The 26,414-nt window shown below is 38.6% G+C and overlaps 1 long non-coding RNA gene across 3 annotated transcripts in view; it reads right to left on the bottom strand.

The window, feature by feature from the left end:
• LOC149459921 (uncharacterized) overlaps window positions 1-26,414 on the bottom strand; it is a 348,229-nt gene that overhangs the window by 132,180 nt on the left and 189,635 nt on the right. For all 3 annotated transcript variants that reach the window (XR_016313179.1, XR_016313180.1, XR_016313181.1), the window contains exon 2: window positions 18,364-18,438. This is a non-coding gene — a long non-coding RNA (uncharacterized LOC149459921). The remainder of the gene's footprint in view (window positions 1-18,363; window positions 18,439-26,414) is intronic.

Here is a 26,414-nt window from a genome sequence, read left to right as displayed (position 1 = left end):
GCAGAGCATTCACTGGTTACTAAATAAGTGAATAAGACAGCATATAAAATGTTATAGTGGAGCTAAATTAATAGTGATGAGGTGATATAGTGAGTGCCACACAATAAAATGTGAATAAATCAATAAAATAATAACAGTGATTTACTGTGATTACAAAAATTATATATAATAATCCAAAGTCCACAGAAATTGTTCCTCCTTCTTTGGAACCCACCACGTGCTGTCTAATAATAACCAGGTGCCTCAAACTGTCCCCCACACGGATGTGCACTCACTAATAGCTGTTGCCTCCCACTTTCGTGGTTGGCAAAACAGGCTTCAAAGAATAATTCTCGAAATATAAGCGGATTATAACCAATGGGGTACAACCATCATGGAAGTATAATGGTTCAAACTATTAAGGATTCCATATATTCCAATGCTTATGTATAATACAAGCATGATATTCCTCTTTCCCATGATCACCATGTAAAACAAAAAGCAGAGAGGTGCTCCAATGGTGTAGTATTAAAACCAAGATCCTTTATTAATCCAAATGGACATTACTCAAAAGCAAGCAGTAGTATCATATACTGAATAAGCCTGGAGTGACAGAAGACCGTGGGTGCTCTCACCACCTCCTTAGTGTTCACTGAGGCTGTCGCGTCACTTCCAATTCCGGTCAACGTCACTTCCAGTCGCCGCACTGTCACACCCTGATGCTTTTCGTCACTTCCAGCTCACTCATAGAGGCCCCATGAGTAAGTTGGAAGTGACAAAACGCATAAGATTGTGACGGTGCGGTAACCAGAAGTGATGTTGACCAGATCTGGAAGTGACGCGACGGCGTCAGTGAATACTAATCCGGAGGTGGTGAACTTCAGTGGTATTCTCCTCCACAAGATTCACTAAACCCTTAGCAAATCAGGCCCAGGCAGATTCACTCTTTACTACAGTTCAGCATATTTGACAAAAAGAACTATCTGCCACTAAGTCTACAATGCCTTCACCATGTTTGTGGTAGCCCAAACGCAATATTGTACTGGAACATCCAACAAGCAAAGGTTCATTTATGGATGGAGAATGTAATTACTTGTAAACCCTGTCCATACAACCTTTAAAAAATGTTTGACACATGTTTCTTATAGCAAATGTTTAAAGGAATCATTGAACAGAATAACTCAAAGCCCAGAAATCCCACAAATCCCACAAGGCATGACACGAACACTACCTGCAACACCAATTAATGCAAATGCTGCAAATCCTATTGATTTAGTGCACTGGTGTGCCTTTCATTTTTAATGGCATTGTAATGCACTAAGGCAACACAGCTCCAATGCACATGCATTGCAGCACACCACAATGCATGGTAATACATTGCATTATAATACATCATTGTGCGCTATGTTGTATAAAATACTACATGATTGGTTCTTTGTCCTTTCTTTTGCAATGGCAGCCAGTTGAAAATAAATGGAATGCATTAACACAATGCACATTAATGCATGTCCCAGTATGCATTAACAGGTGAGTGTTATTGCAACACTGGTCTGAATAGTCAAATAAACTGACTATAGTCAAAGACACTGTTAACTTTGCAAATGTTGCATTTTTCAAGGGAACATTCCCCAGAGCATATTGAATGAGGTGAAGCTCTACTCATTTTCCTTGCATATGAGTGGGTATTATTTGTAAAGTGAAATTTCATAACATTTACTAAGATTTAGGGGACATTCTCACGTAAAGTACAACTTTCCTTTGAACGTGAACAGCCTATTTGCCCTTTGTATATCAACCAAGGTGTGTTGGGGGTGCTTTTCAAATTGAATGGTACCATAGTGCACAAATGCATGTAATGAAATGTAATAGGGGAATCTTTTGACAATTATGTGATTTCATTGCTTAGCAAATATAGGAATAAAATATTATATTTATAATACATATGTTCAAGGACAAAGCATTGTTTTTCAGTAGTAATGTTGACAAGAACTGGCTAATTTCTATACTGTAGACTATATCTCCTGGTGCTTTGTACTAGATAGTACTAGTTTTCAGTAATTAGTCCAGTTATGAGAGAATCATGACTATTATGTGTCATATACTGGTGCATATGTTGCACACATCTGTATTTTAATATTGTAATAAAGTACTTTTGATTGTAACAAACATTTGTAATGTCTATGATGGTACCAAGAAAGTCCGTTCCAGGCCTCAAATAAAGATTTCTTTGTGTATTAGTTATGGACATAGCTACTTTTTAAATTTGGATACTTTAGCACATATTTCCATAGAGCGAGGAATGGTGGATAACAACTAAGCAACAGGTGTAGCAAATAATGAGCACATTGGTCATAAGTATTCCCACTTTTCTCCTAGAAAAGGCTGATAACTTTCAGTACACATAAATATATGAAAACTGCATAGTTCACGGAAAGAAATCACATTGTGCTTTAGTTTGTGATGAAGACTTTGATAATTTGAAGATTTAAAAGGTCTTGTCAAAGCTTATGAGATATTGGCCAGCATGTGATCAGCCAAGAAAAATAATTCCATAGCCTACCAGTATAGTACCTACCTACTTAGTATAGTAAAATTGTTACAGGGAATCTGACAAGGATGGTGCCTTGAATACCCCCACTGCTTAGGTGCAGGCAGGATAAAGTGTACCATACTTAATGTTGCTAACTCTTTCATGTGTATTTCTGGACTCCCTCTGTTCTTGTATACACAATATATTTTATAATTCTTGTATACTCAATGAGTAACGACATTGACTTCCCAGACTTAGAGCTCTGCTAATGCCCTTTTTATGGCATCCAGAAACTAGGGAAAGCAATTATTAGTAGTCCTTGATGCACTACTCTTAGTTTGTAGGAAGCAGGGAGGGGCAGGAGATGGTGTTGTTAGTCAGGGTTAGCAAGGCCTCCAGCCATTGTGCTCCCAGTAAGAGAAAAGGGCTCCCTACAGTAGGTATACAGGAAAGCATTTTTGAGAAAATAAGTGCTTGTTGGCAAGCAAAAGGCGTATTTTAGCCATGCTGTAAACTCTGACAGGTTCACTTCTAAATAACTCATCATCTTTTGGTTTTACACAGCTATGAATTATTTGTATGAATACTGTTTAAAATATATGAAAATGAGGACTTTGCACTCTACCCTTCCCTCAGTGTAGAATTTAAAGGAATTCAAGTGTTACCTAATAGTGCCATGACATTGAAGGATCTGGACTATGTCTGATGCCAATAAATAAAATCTACATCTCTACTGGATATCTCAGTCATATGGGGGCTAGTGAGGGAGGGGTAAAGACCCGACATTTCAGGATGAAGTGGGTTTTCTGGCCTTGGTCAGTTTACAATAATGTATGCTGTTATACTGTACATGCATAAGCTAATATTATAGTACCTGATGACCTGAAGAAAAATAAATGCACTGAAAAACTCTATAGAACTTTCTGCAGGAATATATGATGAACAGTAGCCAGTTTTATAATAGGACCCCTGGGTAGGGCCCCTTAGTATTCACTATTGAGAGTGTTAGCATAGATTACTGGTTCAATTAATCCACTGGCATCAGTCCCAAACTAAAATAACACAGTGGATGAACTAAGCATTCCTGATTCCATACCTCCTCCCAGGGTGTGACCTTCCAGAAATAGCATTCATCTTAATAGAAAGGACACCATATGTGTATGTGTGAGACCACGGAAGTCCCCAAATTGACGCATACAGTTCATACTCTCCTGTATCAATTTGTGTTTGGAAACAAATTTTTCAATCACTTGAAAAATAAGATGTGAAAGTCTATTTTGAGATAGCTAGGCTTCACTTTTAAATGCAGCCTGTCATATATTGTCTATGGCTAATTATAGATGGGAAAATATCCAGCTGTGTTTGTCTTTGAAAAAAAGTTTGGATGAGCCACAACATTTTCCAACTGAAGGTTTCCCAACTGATGGGGTGTGTGTGTGTGCGTGTTTGTGGGGGGGGTTTATCAAAACTGGAGCAAACAGAACCTGACGCAGTTGTACATGGAAACCAATCAGACGGCAGGGTTCATGTTCAAAGTTTAACTGAACAAGCTGAAGATAAAGCTGATTGGTTACCATGCACAGCTGCTCAAGATTCTGCTTGCTCCAGTTTTGACAAATTCTCCCTATGGTGTTCAATGTTCAAATAAATCCTCAATATAAAGGGGAATGGCTGGAATCCACTCACAGCAAGTTGTTAATAATCTTTGTGTGACAAGTACTACTTCTATAAACCCTACATGAGACACTTATTCCTTAATCTTCATAGAAGATGCTTGAATTGGGGACAAAACATGAAGGGTGGGAGTTTATGCATGATTAACTAAAGAAATGTTTCCTAATGTTTCATATATTGCATGTACGTATGTTTAGATGTGATGCCTTGGAAAGATTTCACGTTATGAAAATTTGTGAATGTGTATGTGTTTTTGTGTGTTGGGGCCCTCATGTGAAATTGTCACTTCATTTCATTAGTTAAAAATTCAAGGGCTTGTTTTGCCAGAAACAGTTAATAAACGTATTTAACTCCACAGTCTACCTTGTATCAACTTTATGCTTCAATAAACAAGACAATAATGACAAATTATCAAATCAAGCCTCAGATGTGACCCTCAATTGGGAGAGCAGCAATTTAATGAAGACAAAAGCTACGTGAAGACTGCTAATATCATTTACTGATAAACAGGTTTTCTCAAGGGGCCTCTAGCTCAGTCCCTGGAGGGCCTATAAGCCAGCATAATTCCATTTAAAATATTGTGCAATTCACTAAATTAGTCTTTGAACATCCTTACTATCCAATTACGAGGCCCCAGCAAGGACAGAATAATGACATTTTTCAAACAGTGGAAAGCATGTGGTCTGAAGCGACTTATGACAAACACAAAAATAAGCTTTCAGTTCTGAAACCCATGCGACTTCCTTGCTATCCCTCACGTCGGAGGTTACAATATTAACACAGTACAGGAACGATAAGTGGAAACTGGAAAACTATATCTTTGGCTTGCAGACAATTCTGCACACTGGTACCTGCAGGAGAAGGAAAATCATAGAGCTGAGTGATGTTTTTGCATTTGCAAGCTATTTGGGCCACTTAAAATCTAGTGAAGGCATTTCTGAATAACGGGTATGGAATACCTCTTGGACAGTTTTATCTTCAAGGCAGGCAGAAAAGCCTTGAGTTTTAGGAAGTGAGATTCATCTCTGTTAACGCACTGCAAGCCACATTATTAAAGTCGTTTGTCATGGTTTGAATATTTCTGCCTGATTCACCATTAAATCGCTGTTCTAATTACCAACTTTGTCATGAAAAGTGGTCTAGCTGCTGTATACACAGGAAAACTTAATTTTTTTAATAATGGTCTGGCTTGTGCAAGGAGCATGTGAAGCACTGGGTTTGCTGTAATTGATGAGAGCAAGCCTTGTGAAATCATAAATCAGTGAATGGAAATAATAATGACAGCCAGTGAAAACATCCTCCAGTAATATTCTAGCGGAAAGGTTCTGATTATTATCGCACTGAATTATTCTACCATATAATATCAATAGATTTTGTGTTAAAGGGTCAGTGAGTATAAATTACAACTTAGTTTATAAACAAAAACGGTTAATATTAAGGGCAGATATGCTTAAAAGTTTTAAAAGCTTATTTTGACTGGGAATAATGAAAGAAATAATCTGGAACTGTCACAAAGACATTGGTTGCACTAACAAATGTAAACCCCTATTCCACATTATTGCTGCCAGTTTTCTAGTATTGATAATTAATAAACAGTACAAGGGGTCAGACTCTACATACCTGCACTATTTTCAGAGTATACTGCAGGATTATCTTTAGAATAGGGTTTCTCAACCAGGGTTTCATGGAACCCTAGGGTTGTTCCAAAGCTTGCTAGCAGGTAAGTAAAAGATATTTTTGTTAGAAGAGACTTTTAAAGACTCATCTTTCAAAAGGCTCTATTCACTGGCAAATATTTGCATTAAGGGCCAGTTCACACCATAGAAACGCAGTCCAGATGCATTCCAGGTGCATTTCTGCATGCACGTTTTTGGCACGTTTTGGTGCGTTTTTGACGCTGTCCATTGCGTTTTTGATGCTTTCCAGTTTATTTTTTCCCCTCTCTTTTTCTTCAATTTAAATAGGGACATGTGCGTTATAGCACATTTTTGGTGCGATTTGGTGCATTCTGGTGCATTTTACTGCTTTCCAGAACAGTTCTGTGCAGGAAAAATGCAGCCTGTTCTACTTTTTTTTCTGGAACACACTGGAACTGCAAGCACTATGACATTGACAACTATGTAACCTACTTTCTGTGCATTTTGGATGCAGAAAAAAAAGTACACTGAAATGCATATAGTGTGAACTGGCCCTAAATGTTTAATTCTGCTTGAAAGCATGGCCATTTTGAAAGAGAACCTGACACTGATGTATCCTCCATTGTATATAAAGATTTATTGCAACTTAGTAAGAATAAAGACCCCAAATGGATATTGGAAAACACTGGCAGTGTACTTGGATTGTGAATGGACGTAAATCAGGGATGTGGGTGGCCACTGAGTAGTGAGACATTCAGTAACCTTGATACTTAGAATGTACTCCTCTATGAACCAGAAAAAAAAGTGTAATTTCTGTCTGCTGCCTCGTTCCTCTGCCATCTGACACCAAGAGGTAAAAATGTGACAGTGGAGGGAGCTCCAGTACACAGCTTGTGATTGACAGCCTCAGCTCTTTTCCTATGTGCTATGTGAAGCGGGAAGTGTCCCTTCCCTCCAACCAGCTCTCAGCTCTCCTCACTGAGCTCTGCAGACTGTAACTTCAACTCCCCGTCCCCTGCTTTCTGAAAGCTCAGAAAGCTGTATAAATTCTGCAGTTAGAACAGCTGTAGAGAGAGGAGAAGACTGCAGGTAAGCAAGTACAACTTATGTAGGAGGATTTCTTTCACCTCTGTATATCACCTGAGGCCAGTCACTTTACTGGGTATATGTAAAGGTTTTAAACCACTTTAAGGTGTGTGACTGCATTTTTTTCCATCTTTACTTCCAAGCAATAAATAGGCACATTATGCTGAGCAAATTTAGTTATTCTTATTTATGTGAAGTCTGGAAAAAACTCTTCCAGCTGTCCAGCAGTTATTGCCTTTCAATGCTCATAGCTAACATTAGGCTTACTGGTCTTTTTAGGATCCTCAACTGAATTGCTCAGAAAAACCTGGTTCATTGGCTGTGTTGTGTGGTAGAGCTGTGAAACTCTCAGGACTGGATAAACAGAAATAATATCATCTGGCAGGTAAAGCTGTTCTTATAGATTTATTTTAATTGTGTATTCATCTTTAATTAGTAAAGATGACAAAGATGATAAAGTAAAGTAGATAGTAAACACTATCTTTGTTTACATGCTTTATTATTTCAATGCCTATATGCAATCTTTATATATATGTAGACAATGTGTGTAAATAAGTATTTTCATATGGATGTGTTTTTTTGTTCTGTTTTGTTTTTTTAAACACATTTTCTTTACATTAGGTCATCTATTATGGATCTTGCAATAAAGTAATAAAAACCCCTATTGTAATAAAGGTAATTTCTGTCTAGGGCCTTCCTTCTGAGTATCCTTTCAGATAATGTATATGTTATTCGTTATTAATGCTATTAGTGTTTATCTTACTAGACTGGACTATACTGCTGAAAATTTACAGCTTGTTATTTACAGCTTATAACAGCCTTCTTAATGTTCATTGCTTTTACTTATTGCTTTATTTCTCACTGTAAATTGCACTTTGCATATACCGTATTTTTCGCACCATAAGACGCACTTTTTTCCCCCCAAAAAGGGGGGGGAAATGTCAGTGCGTCTTATGGAGCGAATATGGAGCGGCCGGTTCGGTATTTCCACTGCCGCCGTTTCAGAATACCGGGCCGACCCGCTCAGCCCTACAGCGGGACCTTATAGAGATGACTGCTGACCTTTGGGGAGGGGGGGGGGCGGGTACCTGAATTTGACAGATACCCGCTCCCACTTCCGTGGAGTTGTTCTTTCATCTTACCCGTTCCTCTATCCAGCGGCGCGGTCTTCCCGGCTTCTGTAATGTGGGCATGACAGCCGGGTGCCAAGTGCGCATGCGCAGGAAGCGGTGCTTTTTGTGAATGGTAAGGCGGCACCTGGGACACATGACAGATCCCAGAAGCCGCCGGACCAATCACAAAGCGCAAGTGCTTGTCGCTCATGCGCACTGGGCACCCGGCTGTCATGCCGAGCGCCATTACAGAAGCCGGGAAGACAGCGCGCGGCTGGATAGAGGAACAGGTAAGATGAAAGAACAACTCCGCGGAAGTGGGAGCGGGTATCTGTCAAATTCAGGTACCCGCTCCCCCCCTCCCCAAAGGTCAGCAGTCATCCCCTGTACTATCCACAGTCTCTGGTCATCCCTGTGCTGTCCGCAGTCTCTGGTCATCCCTGTGCTGTCCGCAGTCTCTGGTCATCCCTGTGCTGTCCGCAGTCTCTGGTCATCCCTGTACTATGTCCGCAGTCTCTGGTCATCCCTGTACTGTGTCCGCAGTCTCTGGTCATCCCTGTACTGTGTCCGCAGTCTCTGGTCATCTCCTGCACTGTGTCCGCAGTCTCTGGTCATCTCCTGCACTGTGTCCGCAGTCTCTGGTCATCTCCTGTACTGTGGCCGCAGTCTCTGGTCATCTCCTGTACTGTGGCCGCAGTCTCTGGTCATCCCCTGAACTGTGTCCGCAGTCTCTGATCATCTCCTGTACTATGTCTGCAGTCCATTAGTTCAGAATTTTTTTTCCTGTTTTCTGCCTCTAAAACCTAGGTGCGTCTTATGGTCAGGTGCGTCTTATGGAGCGAAAAATACGGTAATTGATTTATACTGACAATTACTGTTGATTAATAAAGATAAACAAACAATCAAAAATCCACTTTGCCAGTAGTTCACCTGATCTGTGTTTCTTCTGAAATACCTGAAGCAACGGTTGAAGAAAAGTGTAGACAAAAATGTTGTAATCCTCCGACCCTTTTATTAATAAATTGGTGAGAAGAGATCATGTCTACACTGTAGTCCCCAGTGGTTCCAGTATCCACCCCTGGGCATCTCTTGCATAAAAGAACCTGAACCCCTAAAAGATTAGGCTTTGTTTTTTGAGTGCCCATTCTTGAACCATACATCTCCTTGCTTAAGGGCATACGGGCTAATAATTGCATAGCGGGGGGGACAAATGTTTGCAGCCTTCTTGCTATGTGATATATGCTTCTCCAGATTTCTGCTTTGCAGAGCCTGTATATTTCAGAGGAAAATGTGCCATATTTTTTAAATTAAAAAAGTAAATCCCTGGCAAATTGATTAATTCATCAGTTTATTATATTTTTCTAGGTGAAAATTGTAATACAAGGCATCAAGTTGCACCTATTCTGCTGGACATGAATTTGTTGATACTGAACATCTTCTACAATAAATGGTGTATATAGGTCAACATTCCCAGCTATTCATGGAATTTCCTTTACATTTCAAACCTACCTAACTATACAACATAAACATTATCCCCTCTATATTTTTTATATTAGTTTAATGTTTATCTTATAGGGCATCTTGACTTTTAAAATTACGTTTTCCACCAGGATCTAATGCTTGCTTAGTCTAAGGGGGTTTAAGGGAGGGGCACTTATGCTACATCATGACTCTGTGGAAGGTAGTGCTACAGACCTCTTCACTCCAGCCTCAAATTGAGGGTGGGCCTTAATGCCATCAAGTACAATGCGTACTACGTAATTATGTCAGCAAGCAAATAGCCAACATGACTAGAGAGAACAGTTCATCAGTACTGACACTGATGGGGAGGCAGCCTGTGGAACTGTAGAGAAAGGTAAGTAATCCTCTCTATTAGAGCCCCACTAAACTAAACATTGTATTCTGTATATATGAGTGGGGGTATCACTAGAACAGTAAGTGGAAAAAGTAGGGGCAGAGAAAATAGTAAAAACATTTTCATTAGTAAATCACCAGGAAAGAAAATGATGGAAAATCATCCCAACAAGAAAACAGACAGCAATAGAGTTTCTAATCCTTCCTCGTGCTATTTAACCTCTTCCTGTCCGACCCATGTCAATAAACGACTGATGCGGGTGGACGTTTCTAAATGTCCCCCCGCATCCATTGCCTGTGCACTCTCCCTGGGAGCGCACAGCAAAGCGATCGGTGCCCACTGTGTCTGGAGGACACAACAGAACACAGATCGCTGTACAGGACCTCTGCGTGAGGTCCCGATTCATGTGATCACTGATTGGCCAATCAGTGATCACATAAATAGTAGTAAACAAGATGTCACTTCCTGACATCATTGCTTACTACTTGTGATATCTGTGAATGATCACAGAGGTCATATGGTACAAGGCTATTCACAACAGCCTTGTACTATGTGACAAGCGGTGACCAATCACAGCTCGCACAGTATTTTTCAATGTCTGCAGGAACGCAGCCAGAGAGAAGGAGAAATGATTGCTTTTACAGCCTTTATGGGTGTAAAAGCAATCAGTGTAAAAAAAGAAAAAAAAAAATCTTCATCATCCCCCACAATTAGTGCAGTGTCAATATGGTGATACTGTACTGCTAGGGTGACAGTATGTTAAAACAAAAAACAAAAATGATAATATAAAAATAAAATAAAAATGTAAAACAATATTTTGAAAAATTATAATTTTTTGGTTACATTTTGGCCAAGATTTATGAAGAAAGATTATGTATTTGCAACATTTTATAAGAAAAACACTTTTTTTCTAAATTTTTGGATTTTTTAATTTATATAGCAAACAAATTAAAAATCCCAGTGGTGAGTAAATACCACCAAAATAAAGTTTTATCTGTCTCAAAAAAATGCTAAAAAATTCATATGGGTACAGTGTTGCATGACTGCGCAATTGTCATTCAAAGTGTGATAGCACTGAAAACTGAAAATTGGCCTGCACTGGAAGGGGGTTAAAGTGTCCGGACTTGAAAACTAAAATAAAAATGTTGTTATTCTTAAAACTCAACTTCACTTTATCTTCTCCATCCTAGCCCACATCTTATTTAAAAAAAAAAAGTACACATACTTTAATTTAATCATAGACACACTAGTATCCCAGTAGTTCACATGGGAGCACTCTGTGGAATAAGCTGTATGAAGTAGGCTTTAACACTGCTAAATTTCAATCCAAAGCCTTCAAATCCACATGAGCCAAAAATATCCAATTCAAACCATGATTTATTGAATTATCCATAAAAAGTCTTACATGTGACAGGAGACCGCTGGCTGCGGTGGATGATACGTAGGAACTCATGGGAAATAACGTCACCGGAAGTCATCAGCCGCACAACGTGGACCACTGGAATGCACCAAGGAGTCAATAGCTAAGAGGGTTGCCAGAAGAACAATTTTTGGGGCACACCCCTTGTGAAATCCTAACATGGCATCTTCCAGTTTCCAGTAATTTAATTTCCGGTGGCGCAAATTCCTCCATATCCCCCGCTGTGGCCGGCATACTCCTGTCACTGGTTCCATCTTTCATTCTAGCAAGATCAGTATATTCCATCTGCCTCAGCCTGGGTCCAACCAACTTACACTGTGCTTTACCGTGTAAGACTTTTTATGGTTAATTCAATAATTTATGTGGATTTATAGGCTTTGGATTGACATTTTCCAGTGTTGAAGCCTACTTCATACAGCTGACTCTACAGAGTGCTCCCATGGGAACTACCTGGAGTGCCTATCTAGTGTGTCTATTATTGGTTGTTCTCCACTTTCCCAGTGGTTACTTTGAGGCTGCCCAGATTTTCCCAAGCATTGGGTGTTGTACCTGTTTTTAGATGCTGATATCTATCTACATGTTTTTGTCATTTTGTGACAATAGAATGCTGTTCTATGTAGCATTGTACTGTAAGACCAGACTTCATAATAATACACCCCTTGGAGTTTTGCCATTGACAAAATTATACTGGGCATCATAAACCCTGGAACAAGAATGGTGACTGGCATTGGAAGAGGATACATAGAGCAGTACAGGAGCATGAAGAGTTGTGTTACACCACAGTTTTTTCACATGGTAAGTACATATGTTTTTAAAACTTACTTCACTACACTATCAAACAAGCGCAATACTTTTTTTTTTTAAACAAGTCATATAACAAGGAATAAGTTCTCGAGGTTAGTTGCATTATTCTGTTACCCCCCCGGTCACATCAAGCCTGACTTTGAAATCATGCGATATACAGTGAAGTTGCATGATTTCAAAGTAAGGGAACTTCAAGTGCGATTTGCAAGACATCTGACACAGATGTCTATGCAAATCACACGAAAAGTAGTGCATGCACTACTTTAGAAATCAGTGCGGCTCCAACCAAGTCAGAACCTCACCGATCTGACTGCTGTAATTGTAGACAATAGTGTGTGACTTTGCATGCAATTTTCAAGTCACCTGGCATGCCAAATCTCACCTGATGTGACCGGTTGCTTAACGTTGAGGTTGATTTTCCAAAGAGCAAAACATATCCATTTAGCTTATCCAATCATGCCAAAGCCAAAATCCTGCTTTTGCTAATGCCCTGCACATGATTGGGTATAACAATTTAACACTTCTTCACTTTATTTACTAAACTAAGTGAAAATTAATTTTGCGAAGTATGAATTATCTACTCATTTATTAAATCAACACACTTGTACAAAAATACATAAAAAATAAAACTATATGATTGATTTGAGTAATATACAGAGGAGGTGTTGATTTATGACTACTCCCAGAGTCAATGAGGAAACTAGAAAACTAGAAAATGCTTCTAAGGTTGAATAAAACCTGACAAAACCATTCAACCAGTCATTTTAGAGCAAATAAAAAATGTGTTCACCTCCCAGAGAGACACATGCAGATGTAAGAATCCATAGATGAACAAAGACATTTAGCTAATATCCTCTACCCTCAATTCAACAGTTTATTTTTTTCTTTTGTTTCATGTGTGTAGTCTGTTTAACAAATGCTCATACATAAACCCTTGGGATTGTTCTAGTCCATCTACTGCTTTGTCAATGTTTGTAATTAGCTGCCTAACAAATTGAGGAAAATGAGTCCTTTGTTGTTAGATCCATATAGGAAACAAAAGAGAACCCAAGCATATGACAGCCAAACAAGGCATTTGATAGAGTTTCAAGAGGTAATCTGCCGTGGTTTTAGCAGCCTGACAATCATTTAGTAGCTACGATGTAATTAAGACTTATTGCAATACTTCATAATAGAGATATGCACAAATAAGGGATACATGCTTCCATCCTCACGTGCATTTGTTTATTATAAGAGAACGGAGCAGCTGATGCATAAAGCAATTCGTTTTTTATATATTGATCTTTAGTCAAACCATAAAATGCAATGAAAGATACTTTGGGAATCTGTTTCTGCTTTGGGCTCCACCTATTGTGAGAAAAAAATATGATTCCACACAGGTTTTTTTTCTGGAACCTAGCCAAAAGCCTCTCAGTGACAGCAACTTATGCAGGCCATAGATGGGTCAAAAACCGGCCGATTTTTTGGCCAAAAAAAAAAACGGCTGATTTTCGCACCGTTAATGGGTTAATTGGTCGGCTGTTTTTCTGGATTTTGTCAGCTTTTTTTGATCGGTAAAGTTGGAACAAAATCGGCCGATTGATGGGCAAATCGGACGATCTTTTTACCGATAAAAAATCTGCGCATGAGCTGTGACCTGCAAGAAAAAGAAGAAGAAGAAGAAGAAAAAAAGAAGAGAAAAAGAAGAAGAAGAGAAAGAAGAAGAAGAGAAAGAAGAGGAAGAGAAAGAAGAAGCAGAAGAAGAAGAAGAGGAAGAAGAAGAAGAAGAGAAAGAAGAAGAAGAAGAGAAAGAAGGAGAAAGAAGATGAGAAAGAAGAAGAAGAAGAGGAAGAAGAGAAAGAAGAGAAAGAAAAAGAACAGAAAGAAGAAGAAGAACAGAAAGAAGAAGAAGCAGAAGCGAAAGAAGAAGAAGAGAGAAGAAGAAAAAGAAGAAGAGAAAGAAGAATTCCAGTCCACTATTATATTTGACATTAAAAAGTGTTGCAGTTGCAACAATGTATCTTTTTGTATCCGAAACCCCCCCCCCCCATCTGTATCTGAAATAGATACAAATAGATACAATGTTGCAACCGCAATACTTTTTAATGTCAAATATAATAGCGGGGCTCTCTGCAGGGACAGAAGTAATTAAATGCCGGCCGTAGATGGGAAGAAAATCGGCCTATTTCTTTTACTGTTGGTGGTAACGTCGGCCTATTGAACGACCGATTTTTCATTTTGTGGTTAAAAACCCGGCCGGTTTTCTCCCCGTCTATGGCCTGCATAAGTTCTATAAATTTGAGACAACTTCTACATTTTTAAGATAGTTTCATTTAATCCAGCAATCGTCACTGCTAACTGCAGATTTGCACTACTTCTGTGGTTTCCTTCTATTCAGGTACCTCTGAAGATTTAACGCCCAGAACTTAGTATTAAGTAACATAATTAACATAAGTTTATTGCCAATAGCTATTATTACTAGAATTCACCTTGAAATCAGTGCAGGTCAATGAGTGTCATTTTATGTAAATGATAAAACTTTGTTTACTAAGGCTGGCCATAGATGGTTTGAATCTCAGCGCCAGTTCAGTAGGAGCCAGCCAAGATTTGAACCATGTATGGGCAGGCTGAATGTACCAAAGGTGATCGACTGATCAACCTTGGTACAACCAGTCTGCTGGATTTTACATGTGATAATCACTGTGTTCTCCAAGTCAGGATGGCTTCCCTTGCCCCACCCCCACCCCCACCTTCCTGCCAGGAGAATACAATGGCTTGGTGGGAAGGATTCCCCTGTCAACACTGTCTGTGTTGATGGGGTAATTGAGTGACATTTGCTTCATCTATTGCCTACCTAAGAACTCCAGCTGTGCGTTGATATAATGTTTTATTGTGTGTTAAAATGTGCTGCAGTTAGGTAATCCGTTAATTTTGAATGCGCTATCAGCATATCTTAAAGTGATTGCAAAAGGAAAAAATATTTTGTTCTTAAAATAACAAACATGTTATAATTACCTGCTCTATACCATGGTTTTGCACAGAGTAATCCTGATCCTACTCTTCTTGGGTCCCTAGCCAGTGCTCCTGGCCCCTCCCCCCTGCCGAGTGCTCCATAGCAAAACATTTGCTATGGGGGCATTCATGCATGCGCAATCCTGAACCATGCTTTGTGTGATCTTATTCCCTTCTCATTGGCTGTGATTGACAGCAGCAGGAGCTAATGGCTCCTGCTGCGGCATCTAAGCCAGTGAGAAGAGAGAGAGCAGTGATGCTGCTCTTGTACACACTGCTGGATCAAAATCGGCCTCAGGTAAGTATAAGGGGGGGGGGGGGGGCTGGGGGGAGGGAGCTGTGATAAGAAGGTTTTTTTACTTTATTGCGTAAAACAAAAATAAAATCCTACTGCCTCTAGAACCACTTTAATACACAAAAAATGCACATGATCGATCCTTGATTCATGATCTTAATTTAACTCAGCGCATCACAACACACAGCACATACACTGTGGTGCACTTCATTGTTGATGTGTTGCCTGCTACTGCAATAGTGGATTCAGATACCATTCAAAAGAACTGTACTATATGGCATAGTGAATGGGCCCTGAAGGGTGTACAGAATAATTTCAGCACAGCTAGAGGCCACTTGCTCCTGACCATCTTGCAGTAAGGCTGCCAGTTAGTATTTTTGATGTAACATGTTGATATCATTTGAAAGTTTTATGTCTGCATTTCTTAAAAAGTAAGTTACAAAATAAAAAAATAAGTCAGGATCCCATGGGAGGAATTGGCAAGCTCCTGGCAAGGTGGATTTTGATCATTTTGTTCATCTTTTACAGAGATCACTATGACAATGTCTGCTGCTCCTCGAAACATGTGTTTCTGTTTACAGTTGCCTACATCCTTTTTCTACCTCATTTTGTACTGAAGGTCATAAAATTCTAAGCATGTGATAACACAACATTTAGGGGTCTATTTTTAAATAAATTGCACTTTGAATGTCTCAGCATTTAAGCAAAAATTGCAAACAATACCCGTAATTTTTGTAATATATGTGAAATGTCAGTTTCTACTTTTTGTTTTTCATGAAGCAAATGAAACATTCCATAACATTTGATCCTAAGAAAAAATAGCCCTAAGAATATTTGACCAAAGAGATAAAGAACATTGGATCTATAGAGTAAAGAGCCTAGCACTATAGGCTAAGAACATTTGACCAGAAGAGGAAATGATATGAGGGAGACCTCTGCACTATAAAAAGCGACACAGCTATTTGTCCTGTGAAACGCATGTACATTCGTTTTGTGTGAATGGGAGGCAAAAACCATTTTTATTTGGCTATTTTTTTCTCTAGTTTGAATGTTTTTCATTTATAAGAATAGGGTGAATCAGGATTGTACCCCATTATGACTACTAAATGGAGCTGATGATCATATTAAATACGTATTTAAGTGTATTGAGTCAGCTACTGCAGAGATTGAACTGAAATACAGAACTGATACATTGTTGCAGAGAAAGAACACCATAGTTTGACAGATTTACTGGACTGAAACCCTCTAGAGCAGGGGTCTCTAAACATTCTAAACAAAGGGCCAGTTTACTGTCCTTCAGACTTGAAGGGGGGCTGGACTGTGGCCATGGGGAGTAGAACAGACCCAGACATCAGTGGGAATAAACCATACCCCTTCTTTTATGTCATTGGGAGGAATTGTGCCCCATCATTAGTGTCACTGGGCCCCAATGTTGGTGTCATTGTGAGGAATTGTGCCTCATAATTGGTGTCAGTGGAAGGAATGTTTCCCCATTGTTGTTATCAGTGGATGAAACAGTGCATCAAGGGCCGGATAAAAGCAATCAAAGGGCCAAATCCATCCCCCGGGCTGCAGTTTGGAGATTACTGCTCTAGAGTCCTTTCACACAGGAGATCTGATCAGGTTTGCCTGTCATTTTTTTCAATGGACCTGAGTGGTCCCATATGATCCGCTCAAAAAAAAATGGAAGGGGATCTGTCCTTTTCCATTTAGGTGAATTGGATCGGAGGGTAGTCGGGTATACACAGACAGGTGGAATATGTTTACTCCCAGCTGCCCATGTCCCCTCTGCATTTTAAACTGAGCGGGCGGAGGATGTGTCATCTGCCCAATTTGCTCTGATCAGCAGGGAATCTGTGAGCTGATCCCCTGCTGATCGGAATGGAATCCACCCCAAAGGGACATAACAAATCAACTGAGGTAAACAATGGAGCCCTGTCTCTGCAACATTGTATCAATTCTGTACAGAGGTTCCCTCTACACAGTAGCTGATTCATTACACTGTCAGTGTTAAACACAGGAAGCTCCAAATACTTTGCACACAGTGCTGAGGTCTTCCTCACATTATTTCTTCTACACAAATGTTCTTAGCCTATACTGTTAGGCTATTTTCTATAATGGTTGAATGTTCTTTACCTCTTCTGGTCAAATGTTCTTAAGACTATCCTCTCTTAGGAACAAATATTAGAGAAAGTTATAATAGTCAACAAATAGAAATTGACATTTCACACATTTTACAAACAGTACAGGTATTTTTTGTGACCTTCAAACAAATGTTAAAATATTTGTACATTATTTTTTTTATAAATAGACCCTTTAATATTCTCCATGTGTTCCTTGGAGATCGATTCCTAAAGGCGTAGGGATTATTCCCAAGCCTAGTGAGTACAGTGAAATGGTGTTCATGTCAATTATCCAATCATGTGCAAGGAAAAATAATGTTTGTTTTTTTTTAAATCCCTTGCACATGATTGGGCATTGAAAGTCAACACAGCTTCATTTTTTCACTCTGCTAAGTGTTCATTCTCTACCGGTTTAGTAAATCAAGCCCAGTGTTTTTTTTTTTTTTGCATAATGAGTTATCCTAAGCAGCATCCCGAATTAATATTTCTTTACAGCAAGTTAATTTTCCAAGTGTACTAAACTAAATGCATGATAAATGGAAGCAAATTAGACATATTACTTTGCACAGTAGACGGTATTGACCTATTCCAAAATGCATTATAAGCTCAGTTTAAAGGTAGAAGATTCACGGTAATTGATCAGCAGGAACACTAATGTTCTCAACATCAATAAGTCTGTTCATTCCTTCACTGGTAATATTACTGCTTTTTAGATTAGTACAGCATGTTCACCAAGCAGTCAGAAAACATAACCTTACAAAATGAATTACATGGCTTAAAGTCAATTACATTTTCATTCGAAATGTTTTTACAAAACATATGTATTACACATACAGGAAAAAAACAGCTAGACTAACCTAAATTCATCTTTTCTTGTTCCACAGTTGTCCATCTCCTCAGTTGTCTGTTAGATCTTCCAGACAGCCAACTTCCTAATAATTAAAGGTTCATGTTAAGTAACAGGTTAAAAGAAGAACAAAGCTTCCAGCAACAATTATCTGTTTATTTCAATTCTTACTTTTACTGAAATATTTTAACTAAAATGTCCATCCCTCCACCTTACCTTCTTTAGGCACTGATAACAATAACATGGACTACACTTGAAAAAAATCACTAGCAATGTCTAATTTTTGATTAAATATTTTATTCAAATAACCAGCAAAGAAACACATTTAAAGGACAGGAAAACCATCATTAACCCAGTCATTTTAATCTGCTCACATAATAAAAATTCCATATTTAAATGATCAGTTAGCCCATAAATACAGGACTCTGAAATGTTATGCAAACTTTTACTTATTCTCCACAAGTTAAACTTAGCCATACCCACTTAATCTCCCAAACCTCCCTGTTGGTCATTGAGACTACCCATCAAATGAAAAGAACAATATCAAGAGGTGGTTGCAAGTGTAGCCAAGCTTGATTTTACAAGAAAAGTTTATATCTCTAGCTTATGATTGACTAGGATGAAAGAAAACAGCAAATACACACACCAAATGAATGAATAATGAACAAAGAAGAAAAATAAAAAAACAGGAGATTTCTGGCTGTATACAACTATAATACAGTATATTACACAGACACTGTTATTTTCTTTCAATACAAAATAAAATGTGAGATCAATTAAAATAATATGTATCCTACTTGTGTTTCTTTGGAGCACTTTCCACTGGATGCATTCATGTATAATTTATTTTAATTATGCTTTGTCTGTATTTGGTGTAGGTGAGTGACAACTCTTGATATAAGATCAGCCACAGTGAATTGTTTTAAGTGGGTTGCCCAATTCGTAGAATATATATATATATATATATATATATATATATATATTTATATATATACAATACATCCTATTGTACCTCCACAGCCTCTTTTCTAATGCAGTACCTCATTCTTTTTCAGCACTGTGGCTTATTCTGACTGTGCCCCACTGCCTTCATTCAGTGCTCTACTTGTCCCTTCATCTAATGTGTTGCTTTCCAGTAATGGAACCTTTCCGTAATTTCTGTAAACCTATGCTCTATTTGCCCAATAATTCTACTTTACAGCCCTGCTCTTCTATTATAGTGTCCTTCTTTCCCCCCTGTTTTCAAACAATACACCTGTTGTCTACAGCATTCTTAGCAATTTCTGTTTTCTTTCATTGTTTTGGAGGCAGCATTTGTGGGAAACCCCTGCAGTACAGAAAGGATCAGTGCTAAACAACATATGCTGCGTGTTATCTTTGTGTTTATCATCAATTTCAATGAAGCAGAAACAAACTTTGGATTAGAACCTCATTAGTAATAAGGATTAGAAACCTAGAAGGCAACCACTGTACCCAAATGGATGGGGCACAGTAATATTAGACAAGGAATTGCACTTTATTGTACTGTCAAAGCTTATTTTCCTAAGATATGCCTGTATCTTTCCTGATTTGTAGATAAACTAAAGTCAGCAAACATGACTCTTCTGTAGGTGATTGCCACCAAAATCTGTTTGATGAACATACTGTACAACTTATCGTAAAATATATTAAATCTACAGTTTAGTTGTGAATGTCCAATAAGGTATCTATCTATCTATCTATCTATCTATCTATCTATCTATCTATCTATCTATCTTTCAAGTTCCTTTCCTTTTACACCACACTTCACAAGAATCAGCAGGGCAAATGGCAACTTAACCAAATCAAATAATTATTATCTGGTGGTTTTTTTCCAGATCCTTCATGCTTAGTTTACTGTTGTATGCATGCTGAGTGAACGGAGAGAGCAAATGGCCATCACACCATCTGGTACCACAGAAACATACTCACCCTGAGAAGAGGGACCAGACTTGAAACACGTGATCACTCCACAGCATTTCACTGAACTAATCAAAAGTTAATAAAGCAACCTAGAGGTAAGGACCTAGAGAAAAATTGCAGCTTGCCTGAGCTAGCAAATTTTAAAGTGTATGCTTATTTAAAAGTGTATTCATTCAGGAAGTCTTGAACCAATTAAATGCTAAATCGTTATTTGACTATAGAAGTTGAAAGAAATTGAAAACATCCTGTAGCCTATATGCCTTTTAAAGTAAGCTTTGTATTTTTTATTAAAGTAAAGTTTAAGTATAGGCATTTGAAATATAAAGCTAATCTACATGATTCTCACAACAAAAATGTACTGTATTTTTGTTCAGATGAACTTTTACCCATATGTTCAAAGGTTATTACACAAACAAATACTGAATAGGGTCAAGCTTCAGGCTTGGGTTTGAAGAAGAGTTTGACCCAATCTGTTTGAGTTTCACTGAATAGGCAAACTAAATGGCCAGCCACAAAGCTGTAAACTGCATAGGCTAGTCAACTGCAGCAAAGGCATTTCCCACCCTGCAGCGGCATGTATACAAGGGCATGTTTTTTGTGGCTGCAAGATGGAGAATACCTGGACTGCAAATGATTGACCCATAGATGTGACAGCTTCCTCGTAGGTTCACACATGTGATTTAAGATCCTAGTCCCAATACACCCAAACTCAACATTGGTCATTAGGGCATCCATAATTATGATTGATCGTGGATCTACACTGAAGGATGTGATTGAAGATGTATCTATATCATGTGACATTACTTGGGTATTTTTAAATAAAGAACTGTGTGTGTGTGTGTGTAGGTGTGTGTGTACCACCGTTTATTCATTCATGTAAGTAAGAAAATAAATCTGGGGCCCCATTGTTTTATTGGAGGCTTTCAGATTCCATTGAGTCTATACCTGCAAACCCCCACATTCACTGGGTCAGGGATGTGAAGAGAAGGCCTTTGAACTCATCAACATGGGGACGAGGTGATTTCCTGGTAAGGGGGCCCCGAAAAGGTACCTTGCCAATGTTGGCAGTTTGTGGCCTGATACGGTTTAAGAAGGAGGTCTGCACACTTACTGCCCCTCCCTTTTCTGGTCACGCTGCATGCTCAAATAAGTTTGGTAAGCATTGGAGGGGGGAGGGGGGGTGTCATGCTTTTTTTCTTTTGCATAAGAACATAATAGAGTCTAGAGAGGAGGCACAGGAGGACCCATTTAAAAAAAGGGTCCCAAGATAGCAAGCCACTCTCTACCTGAAGTACTAAGAGGTACATAGTATTCCTGGTTACTCATTCACAAAAAAGTTACAAAGGTTGTAAACACTCAGCACTATGACAAAGTTTTTCATTAAAAATTATGAATACTGCTCACTATCCCACATAAACAAATTATAAAGTCTGCTGAGATTATGTTTCTGATGAATTTTCATCACACATTACATTTCTCCAGCCAGCAGCTGAAAGTAGACAAAGGGGAGTCTGGCTTCACTGACCAAATATGGTCATGCTCATATTTGTCAATGACATCACTCAGGACACTGACCCCTTTGTTTAGATTCAGCTGACAGATGGGAAATGTTATTTCGGTTGAGAGTGAAATGGGAGAAATTTGTCTTTATATATATATTGGTTTGGTGGGTCTGCGGGCATTGTTCATAGCCCTTGGTGTGGTTTTACATCACCGGACAAAGTAATTGACAGTGGATTTACACCATGGGGCTTTTATTTCCTTAAAGTAGAAAACTGAGCTATGTAAAAAAATCAAACATACATGCTCATCTACATGCTGCATCTGTCTGTTGCTGCAGCTGTCTCCCACTGACTCATAGCCCAAGAACTCAATGATCACATGACTGCTGATTGCTCAGTTCTCAGTCTGCTTTGAGCAGAGTTGTGACTGTCAGTCACCGCTCTCTGCTCTGTTCTCTAGTGCTCATTGGAGTGCTGGGCTGGGGAGGGGGTGGGAATGGGTGGCTCCAACTCTCAGCTGCACACTGCCTGACAATTTTTTGGGATCCTTCTAGGGCTTGTGTAGTCAGCAAACAGTGGAGCCTACTGTCAGCTGATTCTGGGTAACAGGAGAGCACTCCTGAGGCCTAGAAGAGAAATATGACCAAAAAAGATTTGGTAATACTTCTCTTTTTAAGGACTGTGTCAAGGTGGTTTTTTGTTTATTTACTATTTTACATTTTTTCAAACATTTTTTGTGAATGAGTAACCAGGGGTAATATGTACCTGCGCGGCGGGGGGGGGGACTTTTTGGGGCTCTCTTATTTTAAAGGGGCTTCATGTTCTGCCCCCTGTTTAGGATGCGTGCTTGATTAAAGGTTTTGTATGGATTTTGGAGGGGACCCCCATGCTTTTGTTTTTTTTTTGTTTGTTTTGTTTTTTTTGTGTAGGGTAGTCCTTAAAATCCATACCAAATGCTCATCAAGAGTCTGGCATGGATTTTTAGTGTGAACCTTATTTTTTTGTGGGATCTCCTTACAATCCATACCAACCCTTTTTTAGGCAATATAAATGATATTTTATAAATGTCACGTTTGCTTTAGTACATCAAACAGGTGCACCATTTACATGCATGTTTAAGGCATCCCCCAAGTTTATTATTTTAAGGAATTGTGTATTTTTAGTGTTGGTCTTTAATCCTTTTTAAAAAGTGCTCCCCACTGAACAGTATTTATTTTTTTTGCTTTGGAACACAATCCTTTTGCCATTGCCCAGCTGCCCATGCCCTTTGTTTTACAATCCCTTTCCTAATATCCTTAAAAATGGCCTAATTTCCAAGATTCACCTTCCATTAACTTCTATGTGGTTCACATTAACAAACACAATTTGCAATTTATTTTTCCCAAACCTCCCGTAAATCGAACATGGGCAGATTAATTCATTACTGCTAAGAAACAGAAATATTTCTCTGTTCAGATATTGAACAAAAAGAAATTTCAGCTAGAAAATCTATGTAACAGACTATAGATTGATTTAAAAGAAATAATTATAGGCACTGCAGAGTTCAACAGTAGCTGAGATTTTTAATCATATCAGTCAACGGTCTTCCATGATTAGCTGTTATTAGAATAACATGACAAAGTTTTGATCAGAACTCCAGTCAAAAATTATTATTATACAGGATTTATATAGCGCCAACAGTTTGCTCAGCGCTTTACAATATAACAGGAGACAATACAGCAACAATACAGTTCAATACAAGAGGAAAAGGAGGGCCCTGCTCCTTGGAGCTTACAATCTAGGAGGGAGGGGCTAGTGGTACAAAAGGTGGTAACTGTGGGGGATGGACTGGTTGGAAGAGTAGAATATTCCAGTATTAGCTAAGGGCAGGATATGCTTCCTTGAAGAGATAGGTTTTCAGAGATCGTCTAAAAGTGAGCAGAGTAGGTGATAGTCTGATAAATTGGGGTAGAGAGTTCCAGAGGATGGGGGAAGCTCTGGAGAAGTCCTGGAGATGAGCATGGGAGGAGGAGACAAGGGAGCTAGAGAGAAGGAGGTCTTGCAAGGAGCGGAGAGTATGGTTTGGGTGATATTTAGAGACAAGATCGGTGATGTAATTTGGGGCAGTGTTATAAATGGCTTTATACGTTATTGTTAGTGTTTTGAATTTTATCCGTTGAGCAACGGGAAGCCAGTGGAGGGATTGGCAGAGAGGGGTGGTAGATACAGAACGGTTGGTAAGGTGGATAAGTCTGGCAGCAGCATTCATGATAGACTGAAGAGGGGATAGCCTGCGATGAGGTAGGCCAATGAGGAGGGAGTTACAATAGTCAAGGAGAGATATAACAAGGGAGTGGATAAGTTGCTTAGTTCTTTAAAATAACAAGATAAAAAATGAATAAGCTAATAAAAGCTAAAAAATCTACTTTTGCCAAAATATTTACCTTTTATCCAAAGATTTACAGTACACTATGGCACTTTTTTTCTGCCTCTAGGCTGAAGGCCAGCATCATTTAACTAATTTCTCAGCCCAGGCTGTCCTGGACTTGCCCCAGCCTATGACTAAACAGTGAAAGGATCAGCAGCACAGCGATGAGCTCATCTCTCTGTCACTATGCTTTCTCCTACTGTCAGCATACTCCTTGTCAGCAAATGAACATTAATTGATTGGCTACTTGTACCGCTTTTTCCTCTCACACTCCGGCCTGCTGTACAGGGACAGCAGGGTGCTGATATCAGGTCCAATTCAGGTACTTACAGTGCTTGCATTTAAAACAGATTTAATGATTACAAACCTGGATCAATTTGTGGTTTTTTTAACTTCCTACAGTTCAGTATGCATTCAGAAGCCTTCACAGGCATATATGTATAATAATACATTTAGCTAAAGCATTATCAGCTGTAATAACTGAAAAAGTCCTGCATAAAAAGTCCCACTTACATATTTCAAAATGCAATTAAATTTAGCTGCTCTACCATACGTGGTATCCCCTTTGGTAAATTTACCATAAAACGTAAAAGTCCACAACATCATAAATAAAAACAGTATTGGTGGGGGGGGGGGGGTCATATATTTAGCAGATGGCACATTCCTTGCAAAAGACCAAATAGAGCCCCTGAAATATAAGCTTTCAGGTGACACAATTTATTGAACCTCCCAAAACACAATCACAAGTGTTATTAGGAATGGACTGGTGCACTCTATGTAGACCAACTGTTTACAGCTCTAATGCCAACTTCCCCTGTTGCTCCATAAATAATTCTTGAGTATTGTGTGCTCTGCCACCATGGCTATTCCAGTTAAGCTGTTAATAAGGCCAAGTGCATTTACCCGCTATGTTTCTGTATTGGGTAGAGGCAAATAAGTTTAATCTGTTACAAGTGCTTACAGGTTAATTAACATGAGGGAGCCTTTTTGTGTTGAAACAAGACTCCCCAATGCTACTCATGCAGGTGCTGTTAAGGTCCAATAGAGCTCCGCTGTATAATTATCAAATACCTTTGTGTTCTCAATTTGTTAACAAAGCACTGCCTGCAATTTGCCTAAACCTATAAACCATCATCTGTGATCCACAGCAGCAATTAAGTGACAAGCCCCTTCTCAGTGGAGACTTGGCAACACATAAGAGACAGGATGTGCGTTTTAAGAGCCAGATGGATAATTTAAAAAGTCAATTTTGACAGCCCCTTTTCAATAATACTTCAGCAAAATGAGTATACATTAATTACATTAATATCCAGTGAGAACTCATATTCCCAGATCGACAGACACAGGCTCAACACAAACCTGCATTGCTGGGAATGAAAGGTTAAAGTCTCATTAGAATGAGAATGTCCATCTTTTCCTTTAATTGTCTTCTTTCAGCATCTCTCGGGGGGATAACATGATTTGTAGTAAGATGGCATTTGTCCTATGGTGTGCACTGCAAATAGTCTAATTAAACAGAATATTATTCTTCTATAAAGATTACTTTTTATGTTTTATTCATATTGTCCCAAAATGATCTGATAAGATTTTCTCTAACTTCCAAATATACCATCATGAATTTATCAGATTATTTTAGAAGAGGATTGGTTTTATCAGGTAAGTTCTTTTTCACAGTTCACAAAGCTTAAAGAGACTGTGAGCAGACGTACATTCACCATAAAATTTAACTCCAAAGCACAAAGTTTGCACCTTTTGTAAACTATCCACGACTCATTACAACATTAGAAATCAGTGCCTAATATTTTTGCTCGAATTAGAAGTTTAAGTCATTATCAAGAAAATAAGCTGCAATTATTTATGTATTAATGAAATGCAATTCTTTATAGAAGTTTACGGCAAATTCGTTGAATTATATTTATGATCATAGTGTATTCACCAACATATACCTGGCATATTCTTGCACAAACCATTTCTGTGTAGTGGAATTCTGTAAAACATTTATTAGTCACTGATACTTACAGAACTGTACTTTTTTTAGGTTTGTTAATTCCATTTTACAAATGCTATATTTTACAGCACACCAATGCAAATCATTATTCATATAGAAGTAATTAAGAACAAACTGCAAGCTCCAATAATGTGTAACAGTAAATAAAAACAACATTATACCAGTCGATTCAGTTTAAATTGCATAAAGAGAGAGTCTACATA

The sequence above is a fragment of the Staurois parvus genome, unplaced genomic scaffold (genome assembly GCF_062004578.1).
Source record: "Staurois parvus isolate SC_StPar_1 unplaced genomic scaffold, SC_StPar_1.0 ptg000243l, whole genome shotgun sequence".
In the NCBI taxonomy this organism is placed as follows: Eukaryota; Metazoa; Chordata; class Amphibia; order Anura; family Ranidae; genus Staurois; species Staurois parvus.
Note: the sequence above shows the minus strand (reverse complement) of the source record. Positions and strands in the feature narration are given on the sequence as shown.